This window comes from Equus asinus, chromosome 13 (assembly GCF_041296235.1).
Source record: "Equus asinus isolate D_3611 breed Donkey chromosome 13, EquAss-T2T_v2, whole genome shotgun sequence".
NCBI classification, from domain to species: Eukaryota; Metazoa; Chordata; class Mammalia; order Perissodactyla; family Equidae; genus Equus; species Equus asinus.
In genome coordinates this window covers 59190483-59213428 of record NC_091802.1, presented here as the reverse complement: position 1 = coordinate 59213428, position 22946 = coordinate 59190483, and the positions used below count along the sequence as shown (strand labels likewise).

The 22946-nt window shown below is 57.8% G+C and overlaps 1 long non-coding RNA gene across 1 annotated transcript; it reads left to right on the top strand.

The window, feature by feature from the left end:
- Nucleotides 1–177: 177 nt before the first annotated feature.
- On the top strand, nucleotides 178–22023 carry LOC123276421 (uncharacterized). Its single transcript, XR_006512861.2, has 5 exons — nucleotides 178–763; nucleotides 1575–1761; nucleotides 20900–21044; nucleotides 21420–21474; nucleotides 21734–22023. It is a non-coding gene; the product is annotated as an uncharacterized lncRNA (long non-coding RNA).
- The last annotated feature ends 923 nt before the right edge of the window (nucleotides 22024–22946 follow it).

Genomic DNA, 22946 nt, shown 5'->3' with positions numbered 1-22946 from the left:
AAGGCTGGCCTTGTCCACAGGGAGCCCCGGCCTCGGCCAGCACCTCCTTCCCTCCTCGCCTGTGTTAAGGGGCCCTGGGCCGGGGCAGGCAAAGCGCCACCCTGCTGGCCAGGGGAGTGCCGCCCTGCCCTCATTCTCAGGCCCCAGGACCTCAGAGAGGACAAGTGTGGGCGGCCCGTCCGATGGACTTGGTCCCTGGGGCGGTCAGAGAGGTGCTCCCTTGTTACCTCATGTTCACAGAGTGGGGGAGGGTGGGGGACGGATCCCTGAGCTCAGTGTGTCCATCTCTTTCTCTTTCCAGCCCTGTCTGCCTCTCTCCAGCCCTCTCTCTCTCTCTAGCCCTGTCTCTCTCTCTGGCCCTGTCTCTCTCTCTCTAGCAATGTCTCTCTCTCTCTCCAGCCCTGTCTCTCTCTCTCTCCAGCCCTCTTTCTCTCCAGCCCTGTTTCTCTCTCTCTCTCTCCAGCCCTGTCTCTCTCTCTCTCTCTCCAGCCCTGTCTCTCTCTCTCTCTCTCCAGCCCTGTCTCTCTCTCTCCAGCCCTGTCTCTCTCTCTCTCTAGCCCTGTCTATCTCTCTCTCGCCAGCTCTCTCTCTCTCTAGCCCTGTCTCTCTCTCTCTGGCCCTGTCTCTCTCGGTACCTGTGAAGTGTGTTCTGTGTGCCAGGCACCATTCTAGGTTCTGGACACAGCAGTGGAGTGAAGAGACGACAGTGTTCCTGGGTTCCTCCACTCTGGTCGAGGATACAGAAAATAAAATGAATAAGCAAGTAAGACAGTAGAGTAATGAGAGTTGCCAGGAAGAAATGAAGCAGGGAGCCGAGATGGAGCCTGGCTCAGGGTGGGGGCAATGAGGGCCTCCTGAGAGGGTGACGTCCAGGGAGTGACCCTGGGGGTGGAGAGCCAGGGGCGTGGGCCTGGTGTGGGGCCTGGGGGGCTATGGGGTGGAATCTGGCATTCCTACCCTGTGCAGGGGGAGCCGTGGGAGGGTTTGACCCAAGGGAATGCCATCCACTGATCGAGCTTCAAAAATCGCCACTCCATTTGCAGGCTGAGGACGGTTATTGAGGAAGGAATGGGTGTTGGATGCTCCGCAGGGATGTGACAGCTTGTATCTGGCAGGAGATGGTGTTGGCTCCAACTAGGATGGATGGGTGTGGGGGTGATAGATATAGAGCGAGTTTGGAGGTTTTGCTGAAAGGACTTGCTGCAGGGTTTCTGGCCTGTGCAGCTGTGGGTGACGGTGTCCCGCACCACTGGAGGTCAGAGGGGATGTGGCCCGGGAGCAGGGAAATCAAGCATTCCACTTGGGGCACCCCGGTTGGAGGTGTCAGGTAGGTGGTGTGTCCCGATTTAAGTTTTCAGCTACCAACTTGTCTTCGGTGCTCCTGCTTGTGGCATCTGCGCGGCTGTGGCCGCAGATACTCTCACCCTTCATTCCCCACGCGCTCGCATGGCATCCCAGTGTGTCTGTGACCCGGGGAATTCGGGTGCAGATTCTGGCCCCCCCCACCAACCCACTGGAACGCACCCTGGGGAGGCATCCACGCACGGCTACCGTCCTTCGTGATTCTCCTGCAGCTGAAGTCCGAGAGCCGTGGATTCCTACAAGCAGCCACGTGCCGGGCCTGCACGTGCGGCTTCAGGCGGAGCTGGGGTGCAAGGAGACCAGCGGCGCGGCGCCTTCCCTCGGAGCTGCGGCGAGTGAGCCACATTCCTGAGTGTGAGCGGGCACCGATTGTGGCGCATGCCACGGGGACAAGCGCAGGTGACTTGGGAGAAGAGCGGTCGGCATTCACACTAGTGTTGGGGCGGGACCGCGAGGGTCTGGCATCACAGGACACCTAGGCTGGGTTCAGACAGGAGGACAGTGAGGAAGTGCCGGGGTCCCGAGGGCAGTAGGGTGCAGGGGGCGTGCTCGACATCGAGGCTACTAGGCGGCCACGGACGAGTCCGGATTTTAAGCTAGTTGTCGCCTAAAACCCGGTCCCAAAACAAAATGGCCGCCAAGAATGAAGACTACATTTCCCAGCATTCCCTGCAGCGAGGTTTGACCATGTGACTATGTACTGGCCAATGGGACGAAAGGAAAACTTCATGTGACAGCCCCAGCCTCTTCCCACGGCCAGCTCTGCCGTCTTCTTTTTTGTCTTCCTCCCCTTGATGCCTCAAGCTCGGGGCTCTCCCCATCGGAGGGCGGGTGTGGGCGGAAGGAGCCTGGGCCCCGAGAGCGGCCCGGACGGCTCAACCCCCACTGTGTCCTTGCGGGGAGAATTAGGCGCACTGCCTTGCTTCTGTTTGCGTTATTTGGATTTTCGGTCACTCTCAGCGGGACGTAATCTAAGGCGATAATAGAGTAACGGCCCTGGGAGGCACTGCTGGGTTAAGCTGGGGGTGACAGGATGTGCCGGCTGCCGCGTGGGCAGGAGGGGAGGTGGGAACAGGCGCGGGGCACGCAGTCGTCCAGGGGCGCGGCCCAGGCGGGGCAGGGGGCACAGACCCGGGGTGTGCTTGGGGCCGGGACTGGTCTTGCTGGCGGGTGGGTGAGGGTTCCGGTGAGGGAGGAGTCGCTGATTGTGTTCTCCCTCTGCGTTTTCTCCTGCTGGCCCCGTCGGGGGTGTGGAAATGCCGGGTCCAGCTCCCCCTCTCCCGCCTGCCTGGGTCTGGCCTGGAGATGGCAAGTCCTTCTCAGGACATCTCAGCCAGGCTTGGGGTAACCCCTCCCCCCTTTTTTGGGCTCTGTGCCTCACATTTTCTCGCAGGGAGCTCCTTAGCTCACCCCCCATCGTTTCCATCTTCTTCCCTGGTCCCCTAGGGTGCTTCAACGAGAAGAGTGTGTGAGAGTTGCCTGTAGCTGACAGCAACAGCGCATTTCCCTAGACCAGGCACTGGGCTTTATCCACGATCTCGTTCAAGCTTTGAGGTCGTTCTTGAAGGTAGGAGTTAGTAATATCCTCAGTTTTCGTGTGGGGAAACTGAGGCAGAGGTTTAAGGTCACTCAGTGAGTGGGGGAGCTGAGACTTGAACCCAGGCTCCAGAACCCCAACTTTGAACCACTTGTAGATGTCATTGCTTTACCAGGCGTGTAGGATACCCCAGTTGTTGGGTTTGGGGGCTGTTGACTTTTTCTTTAAAAACGAGTGCAGCTGTGAATATCTTGGTATCCCTGACTTTTTTCTTTTCATTACACTCACATTATTGCCTTGGGCTACAGTAGAGAGGGGTTACTGGTTAAGGGATAGAAAGGCTGCCTGGTTCTTACAGTCAGGCTGCTGTCAGGAGTGGCTGAAGCTGTTACGTGCTGGTACCGCCCACCGTGAGTTGACCTGCTATCACTTCTCTCTGACTATCTTCACTGGGTTTTATTTTTTAATTTCTTTTGGGTGACGTAATAGGTGTGTAGCGATGTCTTAAGGTATCAAGCCCGAGAGGCTGGGAGAGGCTCCACGTCACAGTTTCTCATCTCCTCTTCCCACATGCAGACTGTCCATCGTCCCTGAACACTGATCAAGTGGTCAGAATGGTCGTCGAATCTTCCGGCTTTATCAGTTCTTTATGTATTTCGCAGTGTATGTACTTTTGAATATATACTTTGGGAATATATTTTTTCATAGACTTTTATCATTTATATTTGTCATTCGTGACTTTCTCCACTCTCTTGTGTGCTGGTCGTTCTTCAGGTGCACGATAGACTGGAGGCTTCCTGAAGGCAGGGCTGCCGCAGGTTGCATGGCTGTGTCCTCAGAGCCTGGCACATCGCCAGCCCAGAGTTGGCGCTCAACGCGTATTTGTTGGATGAATAAATTTAGAGGGAAATTTTATGCAAATATCTATCTTACTGTCTGGTTAGACAAAACATTTTTTTGAATCAACTTTTTATTTTACAACAATTTAGGATTACAGAAAAATTGCAAAGATGGTGGAGCGTTCGCATATCTCCCACGCCTAGTTTCCCCGTTATTGACGTCTTCCACTACCGGGCGTGTCTGCACAGTCAATGAGCCAAGACTGCTAAGTCATTATTACTCATGTCCATATTTGATTCAGTCTTCCTGAGTGCTTGCCCGGTGTCCTTTCTCTGTTCCGGGATCCCACATTCTATGGAGTCATCACATCTCCTGACGTCCCTCTTGGATGTGACAGTTTCTTGGACTTCCCTTGCTTTTGATGACTGACCATTTTGAGGAGCGCTTGGCCAGCATTTTGAGGAATGTCCCTCAATTGGGGTTTATCTGATGTTTTTCTCTTGACTAGACTAGGGTTATGGGTTTTTGGGAGGAAGAGCACAGAGATTGAGTGCCCTTCTCATGACGTCATATCAAGGGTACATGCTGTCAACATGCTTATCGCTGCCGATGTTGACCTTGGTCACCCGCCCAGACAGTGTCTGCCAGCTGTCTCCTCCGGCAGGAGACTCTCCCACTCTCCTTTTCCACACTCCCCCTTTGGAGGGAAGGTCACCGTGTGCTGTCCGCACTTAAGGAGCGGGGGTCGTGTGCCACTTCCTTGGGAGGAGCCACACAGATTATCTGGAATCTTATGCAGGAGATTTGTCTCTTCTTCCTGTTTATTAATTTGTGCAATAATTCACATCACTATGGACTCATGGGTATTTATTTTTACACTTTGCATCACAACCCAACGCTACTTCATTTATTTTGTTCCTCAAATTGTGCCGGCCTTGGCCACTGGGACCTCTTTCAGTTGGCCGTGGTGTCCCTTTGACCTCCCCATCGTCTCGTTTCCCAGCTTTCCGGCGCTATGGGATGCTGTGGGCTCGCCCCAGGTGTTGCCTACGCCAGTCCTGGAATCAGGCGTTTCTCAGGAAGCCATGGCTGCTTTCATGGGGGGGTGATATTAGAGACCAAGAGCCGGGTGCTCGGTGTGCCCCTTGCTAAGGGGGTATTGGAAAAACATTTTTAAACTTGTCATCCCAGCTCTTCTCGAAGCCCAGGGGTCCCCAGCTGAGCCAGGGGGATGCTCAGATTAGAGACAGGGCTGCCGTGCTCCTCCGGGCGCAGCGTTTGTGGGCAAACCCACACCCACGGTGGGCCGCTCCTAGAGGATGTACAGGGAAGCGTGCGGTTGTTTACTGGCTGCTTTTCTTGCTCAGAGGGTCTTTGGCGTCCTGCAGGACCTGACTCAGAGGCCTCCTTGGCCTGGGGATGGGGTGGCTTTGACAGGTGGACGGGTGGAAATCACCCTGTGCCGCTGGCCATGCCTGGGGCTCATGGGAGGAACCGGCCTGCCCAGCTCTGTGCCCGGTCTCTGCTGGCGGCATTGTCCCCCGTAAGGTCAGCCTCACGGGCCAGTGCCACCTGTTTCTCCTTCATCACCTGGCGTGAATGAATCACATTGCGCTTGTTTCTGTGTCTCCCATACTAGAATCTGAGCGACACTTTATCCGCATCTCCTGGCACAGTGCCCGGCACACAGTAGGCGTTTAATAAGTGAGTCTCGAATGGTGAATGGAAGAATACGTGGGTGAAATTCGCTGGGTCTGGACCAGTGCAGTGGCCTCCTGACCCATCTCCTTGCTTCTCCTTCATCTCTAGGCGGCAGTTGGAGTGATGTCTTAACAGCGGGAGTCCCTCTCTCCCTCTCTGGCCCCAGTGCAGCCGTGGGCTGGTGCCACCTGCCGGGGAGCCCCAAAGGCCCTGGGGAGGCAAGTGGGCATGGGGGTGGGGGCCCTCCAGCCATGGGCCGGCCCCTCTATTGGAGGAGTCACGGAGGTCAGGAGTCCACCCTCCCGTAGTGATGGGCAAAGTTGTGTCTAGATGGGTCTCTCCCAACGGCCAGTCTGTGCCCTTCAGGGGGAAGGGGTGTTGCCAGCGCACTCTGCTTTTGGGGATGCTGAAATGAAGGGCAGCCTGGTTATGCCCTTAGCTGGAGCAGAAAGTCGCGGTCAGGAGGGAACTGAACAAAGAGCAGTTTTACTTGGGGACATGGCGGACGACCCCTCCCAAAACAGTCAGAGTCCAGGGTGCCGGCTCTTGTTGTGTCTGCCATCTTGGGAGGAGGCCCACATGAATCCCTGGCTTGGAAGGGGTGCTTCATCCTCATGTTCCTGGGGGCCTCAGCTGTCCAGCCTAGGACAAGTGTCTGGGGAGCAGTGGGAGGCCACCAGGGGCCACATGCAGACAGGCCTTGGCTCATTGAATTTGCTGCCAGGAGGGCCACAATCTTTGGGACCATGGCGGTGTTCCCTAGGAGGGAGACAATGGCCTAAGGATGGCGATTCCTTCCCCAAGGGCCACTGAGGTGCAGCGGTGCTGGAGGAAGCTCCTTCTCTCAGCTCCTCCTCCCTCTCCTGGAGAGATTAGCAGACTCCACCACGAGCACCCTTCAGTGCCCTGGGGGGCGGTCACGCCTGCCCGCTGAGGCTGGGACCTGCCTGCTGATGGCTGTTCCCGATTACTGGGGTCTGACCCGCCCTTCGTGACAGCAGGGTTTTATTAGCATGAGATCCACTTTATCAATCACTGTGCCTTTTATTACTTCTCAGGGGCTTTATCTCAGTGGCCACCTCGCCTCCCGGCTAAATGAGGATTAATATTTTAACAGGATTATGTGCTGTGGGTTAGTGGTACTCTCCTGGGACACAGGGCGCTCGCCTCCCTCAGCCTCTCCCCTCGCCTCGGGCCTCCCTCCTGGGGTGCAGGGAGCAGAGCCTCCATGTGTGTGGGGGGCTGCCGGGAGCTGGGGCCACCTTCTTTCTGACTCTGGAATGGGAGTGGGTAGGAGGGCTGGTGAGTGGACTCTGGATGGTGGTTGGTTTTGAAGAGCAGGTCTGTGCTACAGTGGGGGCGGCCCTGCAGTTGACATGCCTGTAGAGACCGAAGCCTGTGTCCTGGGCTCAGCGGGCTTGACTGTCAGGGCGCAAGGGGAAGATGGAGCCGGAACTGGTAGAGGGGAGAGAGAGAGAGAGAAGGGGCAGGAGGAGGCCCACCTGCTGCAGCATTGCAGCCCCCCCAGTGATGCAGCCTCTAAATTTGCCAGCATCAGACCTTCTGGATCTTTCTAGAAAAATATTTCAGTTTCCACCACAGTTTCGTAAAAGTGAGCCTGCCCCCATCCATCTCCTGCTTCCATCATTTGGAGGATAAAACAGGGCAAGGCTTCCAGGACCTGTGCGCCTGGCCCCGCGGATCCCCCAGCGTCATTGTCACCTGGTGCCCCTGTGTCTCTGTCCTTCCTCAGAGCCACTGTCTCCTTCATAAACCTTCTCTGCCCTCTAGGAAGGCCGCCTCTCTGTTAAGGGCCGGCCCCTAGGCCCCGAGCTGGGGAGCTTTCCCCATCGCCCCAGGCGGAGCGGGAACCTCTGAGGGTCCCGCCTGTGATTCTCCTGCTGAACTGCTTGTCACTGTCTCTTTGATTGTAAGTTGTGGGTCTGCTGCCCCCGCGCCGGGCTGTGGGCCCCTGAAGGAGACTCTATACTGTATCCATATCTAGATTCGTGGGAGGCAGCAGACATGTTTATGGAGAGAGAAATGAATGAGTGAGTGAATGAATGAATGAGGGAGGGGAGAAAGAGGGGAGGCAGCTTGGCTCCCTGAATGAGGGACCAGGGCTGACTCGTTGGTTGCCCCCTCTGCCCCAGAAGAGCCCAGGGCCGGCTCCTAACTGTGATAATGGCTTTGGTGACAGCAAGCTGATGGGGACAGGTCCTGGGCCAGCGGAGGGAGTCGGCCCTCTCAGAGCCTGGCCCTTCCTCCAGGAATCTGGCCTCTGTGGGGTGCGCGCCTGGGGCTCCAGGCATCCTGGGGCTTGTGGCCCAGCCCTCCAGTCTCTGCTCTGTGGTCACGTGGCCTCTCCTCTTCTCTCTGTGTCTCTCCTCTTCTCTCTGTGTCTCTCCTCTTCTCTCTGTGTCTCTCCTCTTCGGTTTCTTATAAGAACTCGTCATTGGATTTAGGGCCCACCCAGATATTCTGGGATGATTTTGTCTGAGATCCTTAATTACATCCGCAAAGACCTTTTTTCCAATTAAGGTCACATTCACAGGTTCTGGGAACCAGGATGTGGACATCGGCTTTTGGGGGCCCACCTCCAGGATTTGGCTAAGTGCCCCCAGACATGTGGTGCTTGTCTATGCCTGTAGGTAAATCACCTGTAGAGCCAGGCCCTTGGATCGTGAGGTTGAGGAACACCACCTTCTCTGCCCCATTCTTGCTTTCCTCTCCTCCTCAGTCTGCCTGACTCATGGAGGGCACATTAAAAAAAAAGACTTTACTTTTTAGAGCAGTTTTGGGTTCATGGCAAAATTGCGGAGAAGGCACGCATATTTCCCGTGTGCCCCCTGCCCCACACCTGCACAGCCTCCCCGACTGTCAACATCCTCCGCCAGAGGGGTCGTTTGTTACAATCGATGAAACTACACCGACACATCGTGTCACGCAGAGTCCACAGTTTACGTTAGGTTCACTCTCGGAGTTGTACGTTCTGTGGGTCTGGACACATTTCTGACGTGTCCACCATTCCAGTGTCACACAGAGCAGTCTCCCTGCCCCGGGAAGCCTCTGCAGACACAGTTTCATCCCCGTTTCTCTATGCCGACTTCCGTGGAAGGAGCTGTGACACCGCACACCCGTCAGGGTGCTGCATTGGAAAACAGGAGACAGCGGGCGCTGGCGAGGATGTGAAGTTGGAACCCTTGTGCACTGCTGGTGGGAATGGAAAATGGTTTGGCTGCTCTGGAAAACAGTATGGAGGTTCCTCAAAAAATTGGAATAGAATTCTCATATGATCCAGCAATCCCCACTTCTGGGGGTGCACCCCAAGGACTTGAAAGCAAGGTCTCAAAGAGATACACGTGTACGCATGTGCATAGCAGCGTTATTCACAGTGGCCCAAAGGTGGAAGCAACTCAAGTGTCCATCGACGGATGGACGGATAACAAAGTGCGGTGTATCCATACAGTGGAAGGGAGACTTCGAATTATTTTTAAAATGAGGGGGGATAGAGGTTTTGTTACTGGGCCTTCAGTTTGTGGATCTGCCCTCTGCCAGAGTCAGGGACCCCATCTTTCTTATCCTTGTCTGCTAGCCCCCGACACAGAGCTGTGGCCTACCTGGGGTTTCCCATGTTTTAGAGTATTGTCTCTCTACCTCCAAGACAGAATCCAGAAGTCCCTAAACCTGGTGCTGAATCACCGCTAACATTCTTGCCATCTCTGAAAGATCCCAGGATTCCAGCATCTTTTTATTTTTTAATTTTTACTTATAGCAAAATACATATAACGTAAAATTTACATTCGCATTGTTGTACGTCCAGTCTTCAAAACTCTTTTCATTTTGCAAAACTGAGACTCTGTCCCCATTAAACACTAACTCCCATTCCCCTCCCCAGCCCCTGGCGCCCACCCTTCTGTCTCTAGGGACCCCACAATTCTAGGGACCTCGTATAAGTGGAATCATCCAGTATTTGTCTTTTCGTGACTGGCTTATTTCACTTAGTGTAATGTCCTGAAGGTTTGGTGTCAGGATTTCCTTCCTTTTCACGGCCCTGGATTTCAGCCAGGATGGGAGTGGCGGAACCCCAGCTCTCCTCACCTGTCGTCCACTGACTGACTCTCTGCCCAGCTGGTGTTGGGGCTGCGCCGTGGCCCCCAGGCAGGCTGGAGGGGCCGTGGTTTCACCTGGGGACCCTGGATGATGCTCTTGTGGCTGTTTCTGAGCAAAGCCATTTGTTCTTTGGGGTCGCTTCTTGAGCCCCTGGTGTCCTCACCTCACAGACCTCTGTTCATCGCTCGGCACCTTCTGCCTCCTCTGCCTCCGGGGCCACTTCCCTTCCGCTGCCTCTCTCCACTCCCCCCGCTGTTCAAGTCTCGCTCCTGTCTCCTTGCTCTCACCTTCTCCCGGCCTCCTCTCACCTTCTGTTACCTATTCCAGACCATGCTCCTCACACGCACATCCCTCCATTATTTATTCAGTGACACCAGCTGCCCATTAAAGGAGAATTAACTCACAGGTCCTGCCTGACTGAGGCGCTCGGACAGTGAGGTCTGTCACCTTGGAGAGCCGGTGACCGGCTGGCCGGCCAGACGCCCAGACTCAGCATGCCCCTGCCTCTGGGAGCCTCCACTCAGGGGCCCGAGGAGCCGTCTCCGGAGGCTTGGAGGGCAGCTGGGGTGCACTGGGGTGCGTGTGGCTCTGTCTGAGCCCTCCTTGCACGTCTGGGGGATGCCCCACGGCACCCACGGCTTGTCACATGGGCCGCTGTCTGCCAGCTCTGGACTGGCACGAAGGCACCTGCTGCGATGGGTCCCTCCCTTCACCGCTAGGCTGCTGCCCTGAGAACCTCGAGGGGCCGGGGGGGGGGGCGGTGGTGGGCACTGATGGCCCGGGACCTGGGTCACGCTAGCCCAGTCCTGCCCTGGGGAGCTGGGGGACCAGCTCTCCCTCTACCCGGAGACCCTGCAGCCTGCGATGTCCCTTCAGCCCTGAGGCCTCCTCTGGCCTGTCCTGCAGCCCCGGGAGGCCATTGCAAGGACGATGAGTGAAGCACTCCTGTGTCCACCGAGGGGCTCAGTGTCAGGACGTCGTTGTACAGCAGCAAGAGCCTGCATGGGTGTCTCCCCTCCGCCTCCTCCTGGGGGGTCAGCGCCATGGTCAGAGCCACTGCCCCCAGGAGACGAGGTCTTGGGGGTGGGGTCAGCAGCATCCTCTGATGATTGGGGCAGGAAGTCACATTTGCTTCTGAGCAGGAGACAGAGGGGGATGGAGCAAGGGGACCTCAGGAGACAGTCCTCCTTTCCCACCAGGACCTCCCCAGTGACTCCCAGGGGCACCCAAGACCCTCCCTTTTGTGGCCCTGGCTGGCCAGGTCTGGTCACCCTTTGTCTGGTCTTTGGCTGACTCCTCCCCCACGGAGGAACCCACTGCCTGATGCCCCCCCCCCAGCAAAGTCACAGCATCCTTCAGAGCCTTCTGTCCCCACATAGCTGGTCTATGAGGTTTTTACTTTGAGCTTGCTTTGTCATTGTCCCCTAGTTGTTTCGGGTATAAGTCTTTTTAGCTGTTATCCTCCTGGGACTCCACGTGCCTTGGTCCTCTGCTGCCAGCCGTGGCCCCAGGGGCACTCAGGACGGAGGCCCGGAACTTCCCTGGAGGGTTTCTCCTTGGTGTGTCCTTATAAGCGGTTTTCCCCTCTTGCTCCAGCGGCTGAGCTCCGCCAGGCAGGGGGAGACGGGGCTGCAGCTGTCAGGGGGCTGAGCCACGGGCAGTGTCTGGGTCTCTCTCTGGTCCCACCACTGGCTCCTCCGTGTGTCTGACCACCTTGGTTGGGGGGTGGTGGCTCTAGGAGGTGCAAAGGTGGAGAGCGGGATGGGACACTGTGGGTGACAGGAAGGTGACAGATGACATTACTGTTTGTCGGGGCTGTTGTCAGAGGACCTTTCCCGTGAGACTCAGAGGACTTGCTGTCTCCAGAACCATCTATTTTGCAGCCTCTTGGTTGCTGTTTGTGCCCTGATAATGAAGGAGGGACATGTCAGGACAGATAAGGAACTTCCTTTGGCCACGCTGGGTGGATGAGGGACAGCCAGCATGTCGCTGCTGGGGCTGGTCCTCCCAACTCATGACCCCCGTCTGGTGACAGGGACAATGTTCCCTTCATGCATGAAGGTCCTCGGGCAGGTAACAACCTTTATGTGGTCCCACGGCCATCCTCACTGGCCCTCCCGTTGTCACCGTCTGCAGCATCGATGACAGTCGGGGACTCCATGAAGCAGGAAATGGGGTGACCTGTGGGGTGTCGGGGGTGCGTGGGCTGGGCTGGGGCTGCAGACAGACGAAATCAAGAGCCTGGGCTCCAGGCCGCCGTGACCCGCCCTGGCCAGAGTCTGACGGAGGATGGAGGGAAACAGCATGGACGTCCACCCTGAACCGAGGTCCCAGGACCCTCATGAGGAAGGTCCAGGAAAGCTCGTGAGAGGCTGGAATTGAGTCCCACACAGCTTGACCTCCCGACACGGCCACAGCGGGGCGACTCATGAATTTGGGTGCATTTCCTGTGAGCCTCCTCTCCCGCAGCCGTGTCATCTCTGGGGGCCACTCTGTTCAGCCGACATTTATTTGGCACCTACTGTGTGAAGGGCGGTGGGAGAGGATCTGAAGGGCCATCTGAAGGATCAGGACGTACACGGAAATCTGGAACCACGACATAGCCGGCAGCTTAGCTCAGGGCCTAAGAAAAAGCCAGGGACAGAGAGAGAGAAAACATCAAAGGCGGCTGCTCGTGGCCTCTCAGGACCTCGCGGCCCAGCTGGATGCAGAGAGCGCTGTGCATCTGTGCTCCCAGGACAAGGATGGTGCCCAGAGGACCAGGGCCTTTGGCGGCCGGAGAACGTGCTTTGCCGACTGGGAAGGTTTTCTGCCACCCACGTCTAAACCAGTTTCTGTGAAAGGCAAGATGATGCCGCCCCGTCAAATCCGCATCAGCCGGAGCAAGAGCGGCTCAGGCAAGGAGGCAGATTCCAGCTCAGCCCCCGGGCCCGAGGGCCTGACAGGGGCTGTGGTTCTCAGTCTCTCCGTGGTTTCAGGACCTCTGGGAATAAGACCAGGGTGGTGGACTCGCTGGCCAGTCAGGGAGCTCAGGGTGCTGTGGCGGGGGGGGAGGGGGTCCCACCACTGGCTCCTCCGTGTGGAGTGAGCAGGGAGATGAGGCCAGGGTGAGAGAGAGATGCGAGGATACGCGCTGGTGGGCCCTGTCCCCACGGGGCTGCCCATGCTGGGCCTGGTGGGGTCAGCAGAGGGGCGCGTGCTCCTGAGGGTGTGGGGACAGCTCCGTCTCACATAGTGCAGCCTGCCAGGGAAGGCCGGTCCACCACGGGTTTACACCAGCGCATGTCAAGGCTGGGGACCAAGGGAGGATGGGAGGCGAGGAGCAGAGGGACGCCCCTGATGTACCACCCGCCCCCAAACGACCAGGGTGATCTTGTCAGCCCTTCTAGCCCCCCTGAGCCTCGCATTTAGATGAGCCTTGAAGGCTGAAGGGCGGATCTGCTTTCTCACCTTTTCCTCCTTCTAGAGGCCGCCACATTCCTCAGCCTGTGGCATCCTTCCAGCTCTGCTTCCAGCGTCACATCTTCTCTGACCTCCTGTCTCCCTCTTATAAGGACCCTTGTGATGATATTGGGCCCACCTGGATAGTCTCTCCATCTCAGGATCTTTTTTTTTTTTTTTTTCACATTTTGGTGAGGAAGATTGGCCATGAGCTAACATTGTTGCCAATCTTCCTCTTTTTTTTTTTCTCCCCAAAGCCCCAGTACGTAGCTGTATATTCTAGTTGTAAGTCCTTCTAGTTCTTCTACGTGGGATGCCACCACAGTATGGCTTGATGAGCGGTGTGTAGGTCCACGCCCAGGATCCAAACTGGTGAACCCTGGGGTGCTGAAGCACAGTGCACAAACTCAACCGTTTCACCACCGGGTCGGTCCCTCAGGATCCTTAACCACACCTGCAATGTCCCTCATGCCATATAAGGTGCCACATTCACAGGCTCCTGGGATGAGTTCCTTCTCCAATACAATATTGATTTGGATCTGAAAGCCCACAAGGGGTGGAGAGGGAACGAGAGTCGTCCAGGGTGCTGGAGCTTAGTGGGGACTGGGCAGGGATGCCACCCAAGTGTCCAGCCCCTCTAGGGGAGCCCTGTAGTCTTGTGGGCACAGGAACCATTAAAGAGCTATGATGACGCTGTAGATTCCCCCCCACCAAACACATATCCCCTACAAAGAAAGAAGACGGGAGTCAGGGATGCAGGATGTCAACTTCTGCAATAACATTTCCATTATGCCAGGTAAGGTTTGTAGGAGAAAGGATATGTCTTTTTTCTTTTCTTTTTTTTTTGGTGAGGAGGATTGTCACTGAGCTCACATCTATTACCAATCCTCCTCTTTTTGCTTGAGGAAGATTGTCACTGAGCTAACATCTGTGCCAGTCTTCCTCTATTTTGTATGTGGGGTGTCAAGCTGCTACAGGATGGCTTGATGAGTGGTGTGTAGGCCTGTGCTTGGGATCCGAACCAGCAAACCCTGGGCCACTGAAGCAGAGCGTGTTAACTTAACCACTATGCCACTGGGCAGGCCCCCTGTGTCTTTTTTTCTTTAAAAATGTTTTATAATGAAAGTTTTCAAAACACTTAAAGATAGACTAGCACAATAAACTCTCATGTGGGGGTTATCAAAAACTGCCACGTTTACTTCATCCACTGCTGTCTTCGTGTTCTTTGCTGTTCCCGGCCGGTGAAGTATTTTCAAGCCTGTAGCAGACAGACATTCTGTAATTTTGTTCCTATAAACTTCAGAATGCAACTCTCCAAATGTGGGAAACTTTGTAACATAAATACAGCTCTATTTGCACAGGATCGAGATTCACGGCAGATGCCTGGCATCAGCTAATGCCTCATCTGTAACCACGTTTCTCTGATTGTCACAAAGATATCTTTTTGCAGTTGGTTTGTTTACATCAGGTTCCAAACGAGGTCCACACAGTAAGTTTGACTGTTGTGTCTCTTAAATCTCTCTTGATGCGGATCAGCTCCCCCCATTCTCCCCCAGCCATGACTTGTTGCAGAAAACAGATCAGCTTTCCCACCGATTGTCCCACACATTCTGGATCTGATTGCTTCCTGTGGCGTCGCTTTATCCCCATCTTCCTGGAAATGGAAATTTAGCCCTGGAAGTTTGATTCGATTCAGGCTCATCCTTTTGCCCGGTGGGCTGTGTGTTTCCCACGGCGGCAGACCTGTGATGCTGAGACGGCCCAGCGCTCCTCCGTAACGTCCTTCTCCAGTGGTCTCGTCTGTCCATGACCATCGTGGGAAACTATTATTTCAGGAGACCTTGCAAAATGGTGATTCTCTCATGGCCTCATCCCTTCACAGCGAGGAGCTAGAATTCTCCTGTTGAAAAAAAAAACCTTCCCTTATCAACTAGAGTTATGGGGGTGGCCCTGAAATACAGTTTAAAAAGGGAAATACTTCATTCTTTTCTTTTAATGAACAGTTTTCAAAGTAGAGAGTTGGGGCCCTAGTTGTTTCCAATGAGGTTTTTGGTTTTTTTCTCTTTTCTTACGTATTTATCTATTTTATGTATTCAATGTGTTTCAACCCATTGCAGGCACTATTCTCCTTTAGGCTTGATTTGCCCCCTCTTTGGCCTGGGATTTCTGATTTTTCCCCTCACAGATGGCCAGTCCGGGGTGCACGTGGCATCAGTGATGGAGGAGGGGTGACTCCCTTTGACAGTGGGTGATGGACGTGCCAGCGTTGGGGAGGGGGCTCGTCCAAGAGAAGCTCTTTCTTTCGGGGGATTATATTCCTGCCAGGTTTGAAGTGGCTGGGTTGGGCCCTCTGATAACCAGTCACATCTAGCAGAACCCCATTAGAGGCCCGGGTTCTGAGAGTCACGGAGCGCAGCGGGGAGAAGGGAGGCAAGGCCCAGCCTCTGGGAATCCCAGGACCAGAACAACTCCCGACGTCTGTAGTCTCTGATACGTCCACCAGGTGGCACTGTCCAGCCACAGATCCGCCGGCGACTGTCTGGCCGGCCGGCTGGGTCCCCCACAGTGTCCCGTTTACTTCCACTGCCCACCGCCTCCAGCCAGGCCCGGGGAGCCGAGGGAGGACAGGGTCCCCTGTGCCTGGCCGGGTGCACCGAGGTGGGTTTGGTGGTGCCGTCCTCAGCTCCAGCAAGTTTGTGCCAGTGATGGTGACACCCACAAAGCTGCTTGGCTCCACCGGGGGCCCCCTCCTCCCATCCTGCTGATGTGGGACACGGATGTGGCTCTTCTCCACCTGCCTGTTCCTACAAGGAAAACCGGCGTTTGCCTGGTTATCTGACTGAGTCTGGGGTCGGGGGGTGGGGGAGAGTTGGGTGTCACTGGACTGAGGTGACGAGTTGGTGGGTGTGCTGGGCATTCAAGGCTCTAGGGCCCCGCCTCTAACCCCAGGAAGGAATAGGGGGTGGTCCAATGCCCTGCACAGCGGAAGGGGACCTAGGGTTCCAGGATGCTCCGTGCTGAATGGGGTGTCAGCAGGAGGGCACCCTCCATCCTCTGGGTAAAGGGAGGCTCTTCCTGGGAGCCCCACGGAGTGGGGTGTGGGGCAAGGCCTTCATTGGCCGCTTGCCCCTGGGGAGGGGGAGGGGCAGCAGCAGTTGGGGGCTCCTGTCCTCCAGCCCTCTCCCCCACCCCCGCTGGCGTCCCTGCCGGGTGCTGTCCTCAGGACTGCTCAGGGCAGGTGGGGGACCAAACCCAGGGGCTGACACCCTGCACCGCTGGACCTGCCTCAGTGTCTGACCCAGAAGAAGAACCCAGGCACCCCCAGGGACCGACTCTCCAGCAGAGAGCGGGTAGACTCTGGTGCCCCGCCCTTACCCCTGTCAGCCACTTCGTGGGCGTGGCACACTGGTTCCCTCCCTTCCCCAGAGAGGTGCCAGCACCTCTCACCGAGCAGAACTCATGCCCCTGACGTTTCGTCTGGCAGAGCAGTCATGCCACTTGGGGGACGGGGGGGAGGGGCTGAGGTCTGTCTCGCCTCATCTCCCTGGCCTCTCAGGGTGCATTTGCTGACATGCTCCGCCTGACACTCACTGCTCAGCTGCTGTCTCCCAGGAACCCTATGATGCGCAGTCCCCGGGGTGGGCTCCCAAAGGCAGGCCCTCCCCCCGCCCGGGTCAGTTTCCTTCTGAGCAAATGGCCTGGGGCTTTGGGGTTGCTGATATGGGCCCTGGACTTGGCTGCATGGCCTGGGAGGCAGAGGTGGGGCCTCTGAGGTCCCTGCTGCCTCACCAGCCCACTCTGGGGCCCTGGATGGAAGTGAGTCTTCTTTCTTCTCAGGCCCTGGGGGTCCCAGGGTGGGGGAAGGCACTGAACAGCACCCAGGGAGCCCGGAGGAGCAAGCTGAGCAGGGAGCAAAGGCCTGGACGAGGGCTGCCGGGCAGAGGACGCCCCGACAAGGCTGGACCCCTCCTGCTCAGGCCTCGGGTGAGGAGGGCTGTGGCTGCCCCACCTCCAGGTGCAAGGCCCTCCCTGTGCCCCTCCCTCTCCACCCTGTGGTCACGAGGTGGCCATCTTGGAGGTGCCCCCACCCTGGCAGGCCTGTTCTGGTCCCTTTCCCTCAGGAGCGCCCGGTGGTGCTGGTCCAGGCAGCCGGGCCCGGGCCCCACTCCTGCCGGCCGCTCCAGAGGGCCCCGGAGGAGCCAGGAGGATGGCCAGGAGGCGGGCAGATGGCGGGCCGGGAGGAGGGGCTGTGGGGCAGACGGGCCGACTGTCAGGACAGATGGTGGGCCGGGCAGGGGTCCGGAGCCCGCCCCATCTGCTCCAGGCCCCTGGCAGGGCTTTTCTTGTCCACCTGGGGCTGAATTGGGATGAGGCCGAGGGGTGGCTTCGGCCCAGAACTGCTCGTATCCTGCTGGGTCCTCTCTGTCCCTGGGGCTCAGGGCTGGGTGTCCCCACCGGGTGCTGATCTGGGGTCTCGCAACCCCCTCCTGGCAGCTAGGATATGGCCTGTGCTCAGAGGGCTGGAGGGCTTCCCAAGGGTCCCGGGGGTGTTCAGATAGAGCGTGTGGCACACCCCAGGAACACAGACAAGGCAGACGAGGGGCTTTGAAGCCACCGTGGGGTGGGCTTCAGTCCAGGTGGCGCTGAGAGGCTCCTGGGACGGGCAGATGATAAGCCGTGTCTGTGCCCAGTTGTCATCATCTATGGGGCAGCCACTGGGATGAAGGGCACTGAGTAAGGAGGGGTCACCCTCGCCAGGAGTCCAGGCTGGGGTCAGAGGAGGGGATGGTTGAGCCCACACAGGCTGTAGGACGGGGAGGAAGGCAGGCCGGTGAGCAGGTGCCTGATGGGACCTCGACCTGAGTGCTGCCTGGGACCCGGAGGGACCCTGCGGGGTGGCGCACAGAGTGGGTCCAGGGTATAGAGGCCCAGGGGACCCCAGCCAGCCTATGGGGTCTGTGATGGAGAGGGGAGAGTGTAGACGAGCTTCAGAGGTCCACTCCCCGCCCCCCCCTGCCCCGGCCTGGTTTTATTTTTTGCCTTGCCCAAGCCCTCCACCCCTGTTTCCTGCCCGGTGAAATGTGGGTGACACGTTTTTCTTGCTGAGATCCAGAAATCCAAGTGGAAGCTCTCACTAGCCCAAGAGGGTCTTTGCCATTCCCTGGGAACAAAGTGAAACAGGTGGCACCCTCCCTCAGGCACACCAAGTAACAGTAATGACCCGCTGGCCGCCTGCCCGGCTCTGGCAAGCCCTCCCTTCACCACCCGCTGAACACTCACGGGATCCCTCTAAGGAACCGGGGAGGGTCACGCAGCCTGCCCGAGGTCACAGCTGGCACCCATGTCTGCCAACCTGCAGGAATGGAAGCTTGGGGGGGGGGGTTGCCGTCCCTCCCTTATTGGAAATGGCCCCTGAGGGGATGTTTCTCTGCACTATGGAGGAGTGGCCTCCTCCAGCAAGGCGGGACACCCCCCCCCCATGGACTCTGAACCTCAGGCCAAGGGTGGCCTGGATGGGAAGGAGGGCCGAGTCTTCCTGTGGTGACCACGCCGCGCCCGCCATGGTGACCTGACCCTGCCTGTCCGAGCCTGCCTCCTGGGCTCCTCCTCTGTCCTGGGCACCCGGTCCCCTGAGGCCGCTGCCTTGACTTACTCGGGCCAGCGCTGCTGCAGCCACCAAGCCCCCTCGGGACCCCCGCATCCCCTTCCTTCTTGCTGCCTGCACGTCTGCCCCTGGAGACCCGTGTCCGGCATCCGGCAATTCTCTTGGGCCCCATGAGCCCAGACCATGGTGGTGACAGCAGGCCCCTGTTGGGGGACAAGAGACTCCCTGGCCGCCGCCTGGGGTTGAGATGTCATTTGCTGGCCACTGGTGTCCTCTGCCGGCCCCGTTCCTGTGTGTCCTCCTTAACCCGGGATCGATTGCCGATCAGGCCCTTCGCTTCTGGCTCATTTTCGTGGCTAATGGCTCTGGCTGCCATTGATCTGCAGCAGAGAGCATCTCGATCAAGCACCTCCTTACCGCGCCTGATGGCGCCTGATATTGTACTTGCCAATTTCCGCGTCCCCAACCGCACACGGCCTCCCGGCCCCGGGTCCTGCCCTGCCCAGCACCCCCCTTCCTGCCCGCTCTGTCCCCTCTCCCCAGGCCTCTCTGGAGGAGGACTTCTCTTCCTCTCACGCTCATCTAGACGGGTGGAAAAACTTTCTAGGGGGAAGCCTCAGGGGAGGGAAGGAGGGATGGGGTCATGTCATTTCAGGGGCTCCCACCTGCAGACCTTCCGCCCCCACCTGACCTTGGGGGGAGACTCCTCTGAAGGCCTGGCTCCAGGGAAAGGCCCCTCCCTCGGGACACCCCATCACAGAGCCCTGGAGTGTGCATGTGTGTGTGTGTGTGTGTGTGTGGAGGGGTGGGGTGGGAGGAGGCCCCGAAGATGGTGCCAGGTGGCCCAGGCAGCCAGGGCCAGGCTGGGCAGGTGTCAGCTCCTTGCCGGGGCTGCGGTCTCTAGACTGGTCGTCACTTGTCTGCGGCCTGTGGAGCCCCCACCCTCAGCGCTCCCTCTGGCGTCCTCTGCTGCTTCCGGTCTAGGAAAGCCGGACCCGCTGCCTGAAGGAACAGGCCAAGGAGGAGGTCAGTGAAGGACAGCTCCTGGCTGGCAGTCTTGGGGGGTGCTCGGCTCCCTCCCACTGTAGCTGGGGCTCCCCGCCCCTCAGCTCTGGTTCTCCCAGCACCCACCATAGCCCTCCCCAAGGCCCACCCCTGCACACCCCACCTGCCCGGATTCCAGGTGCTGAGATGGGGTCTTGGGGCCCTGGGAGGGGGAAGGGCCGTGGGGGACCCAGATTCAGGGCTGCAGCTGCCCCCCCCCGGCCTCTGAGGCTGCACAGAAAGGAAGATCCCTTCCAGAAGCATCTCTGCTGGGGAGTGCGGTTGGGCTCCCCCAGCTGTGAGATATGCAAACAACGGCAATTCAGGGGACCCAGATGCCGATGGCTGGGACCAACCTGAGCGCTTCTGGGACCTTGCGCCTAATCTTTCATCAGAGTCCCCTGAGGGCTTGGTAAACACAAGTGGCTGGGTCCCACCCCAGACTGTCTGATTCCATGGGGTCTCTGGTGGGGCCTGAGAATCTGCATTTCTAAGTGGCTGATGCTCCTGGGGATGCCACTTTGAGAACCATGGTGACTGTACTCCTGGAGCTGCTCACGGGAAGATGTGCCTTTTTAGAAATGGTGTGGGGGCCTCACATTTATTTCAGCCTCTCCTGGAAACCAAGTAGATTCCTAAGGGCCGCCAGAGCGGGCGGAGGGGGTGCAGACCCCTCCCTGGGGACGCCTGGGGTCACGCCCTCCCGGGCCGGCTGAGAATCAGGGCGAGGTCTGCTTGCTGCGTGTGGGGACCCCTCGGCACCCTCTGCACGTTCTGTGGCGCGTGCTTCCCTCCCCCGGGCCACCCGGGGTTGCGAGCAGTCGCATCAATGGGCATAAAATATTTACTGAACTCAGCTTCTTGCAAATATTCCTTTAGTTGTTTTCCCTCTGCTGGGAGCAGGCACTGTGCAGTGGCACGTGCTGAAGGATTGGTGTTAAATAATACAGTAAAAACCCCGTGAAGGCCACACAGCCCTGCACGTGTCAGCCGCCTGCCTGGTCAACCCTGTCCCCTGGCCACTCCACCAGCAGACGGGCTGCCACCGGGGGCCAGAGAAAGCCGGCCGAGTAGGGGGGTGGGAGTGGGTGGCTGGGGGTGGTGGTTGAACAGACAATTAAAGGCACCTTCCAAACTCTCCCACTCTCTCTTCTAGAAGCTGCAGGGGCCTTGGGGACAACAAATGAGAAATGTCTAAAAATGTGTCGCTGCTTTATATTTTAATCCCTTTTATTGAAATGTTTCCTTTTTCATAGGTTTTTTTCGGACTGCCATCTTTCTCTCTCTCCCTCTACTGGAGCTGCAGCTCCATCCCCGAGGCTTTGCTGAGAGCCCGAAAATAGAAACCTGTTCTCATTGGTCCAGGCCCCCCCCTCCATCCTTTTGTGATGCCGATGATTGGTAAGTAGAGGGAACCCAAACTCAAACTGAGGGGAAACCAACTTGGGAAAGGGGCTCCGGGGGCTGTTCTGCTCTGACGTGGGAGGGCGTCCTCCTCGTCTCCCGGACACCTTGCAGGTGGGCACGGGGAAGCACGTGGGGCTTCTAGGACCGGGGGACTTGTGGTCACTGTTGTTTTCTTATCCTTCCACGGGGTTCTGTCCCCAGGGGACCCTGCTATGGGCAGAAGGGTTGTGGGGAGTGGAGACAGATGGAGAGAGGGAGAGAATTGGGACTCTGAGAAGCCGGGTGATCAGTCTGAGACCACAAGGGTTTGGGTGTCTAGTGGGCCCTGGAGCCTTGACTTCCTGGCCATCCCACCCTCGCACCTTTCAGAGCTCAGAAGCCACGAGGACCCTCAGAAGGACACCTGTTCTGGAAAGGGTGGCAGGTGAGGAGGAATGGAAGTCAAAGAAGAGAGTCTGGGGAGAGAGAGCCTGGAGGGAGGAGAGGAGAGGAAGGGGCCAAGGAAGCAGGATGCGTGGTGGGGAGGGCTGGACCCATGGATAGCCACTGCCCCTCCCTTCACTGGCCAGCACACAAGTTGGTGCCACGGCCTCTTCTTTAGCCACCACCTTCCCTTTGGCTCGCTCCCCATGCTTTCCAGCGGCTATTATGACATGTGGTGGTATTTCTCTTGCTGAAAGCAGCTTCGAGAGAAATGACTGATTTGTAGCAGACTAGAGAACTGGTGCTTGCTGGCCCAGCAGAGGTACGCTGCCGTGCGGTGAGGGGCCACGTGGCAGAGACCTGAGGGTGGCCTCAGGGAGCCGAGAGCCGCCCCAGCCGGCGGCCAGCAGGAACTGGTGCCCCCGACCGCAGGAGGTGAGCTCCACCAGACAGAACGGCAGCTCTGCCTTTGCAGGAAAACAGCTCCACGGCAGACGGCTCTTCCTAGGCTTCCTTTTGTTTGAATGAACAGAAAATAAATTCCATTTCAGTCAGCAAAAAAGCAACGTGGGTTCATAGAATATTCTAGGTCTTCATTTAAAAGGACAGTGGATCAGTTTCTCCGCATTGTTCTGCCCGCGGGAAGTCACATTCAGGAGGCCCGGGGTCCCGGGCAAGCGGGATTCAGGCAGAGGTGGCTACTGAGACAGGAAGGTCCTGGAATTACTGACTCGTTCTCGGGATGCTGGGCTGGGGAGATCGCCGACAGCCCCGCAGGGTTCCGTCTCACCAGGACCGTTTTCCTTGGTGACCAAGTACTGGGGTGTTAGCAAAGAGCCGTGCTCCACTTTATCTGTCACGGTTGCACTTGGAGCCCGGAGTGGGGAGAGACCAGACAGGGCAGTGGGTAAGCGTGTCAGGAGCCCGGGTCAGGACCTCTCCTTCACACCTGGGTGGCTGTCGGGACCGGCACAGTGGTGACAGCATCGTCCCACTGTTGGGGACAGTGAGGGGGTGTGGATGGGGTTCCGGCCTCGTCCATCTCCACTGCTTGTCTGGACTCTGGTGGAGCCATGATGGCCTCATCAGTCAGCTCACCTCCAAGGGAAAGACAGGCTCTGCTCTGGTTTGTTTCTGGTGGGCACACATCCCCATCACGCTGGTGGCCCGTCCCAGTCCCACTGAGCTGGGTCCAGGGAGCTGAGGGACACAACTGGCCCTTGGACTTAGCGCAGCAGGACTGGCCCTTGTCACCTCCCTGGGGCCAGATCAGGCCTGGCCACAGCCTGTGCACGTACGCACGGGCACAAACAAAGGAGATGACGACTCAGACACCAGCGGCCCATGGAGTCCAGGAAGCACCCAGCGGCGAGATGGAGAAAAATGTCAGAGGAGACACGAGCCGATAAAAAGGATGGAAATGTGCCCCTCTGACTAAGGAAGAGAGAAGTTAGACACACTAGCCCAGAAAAG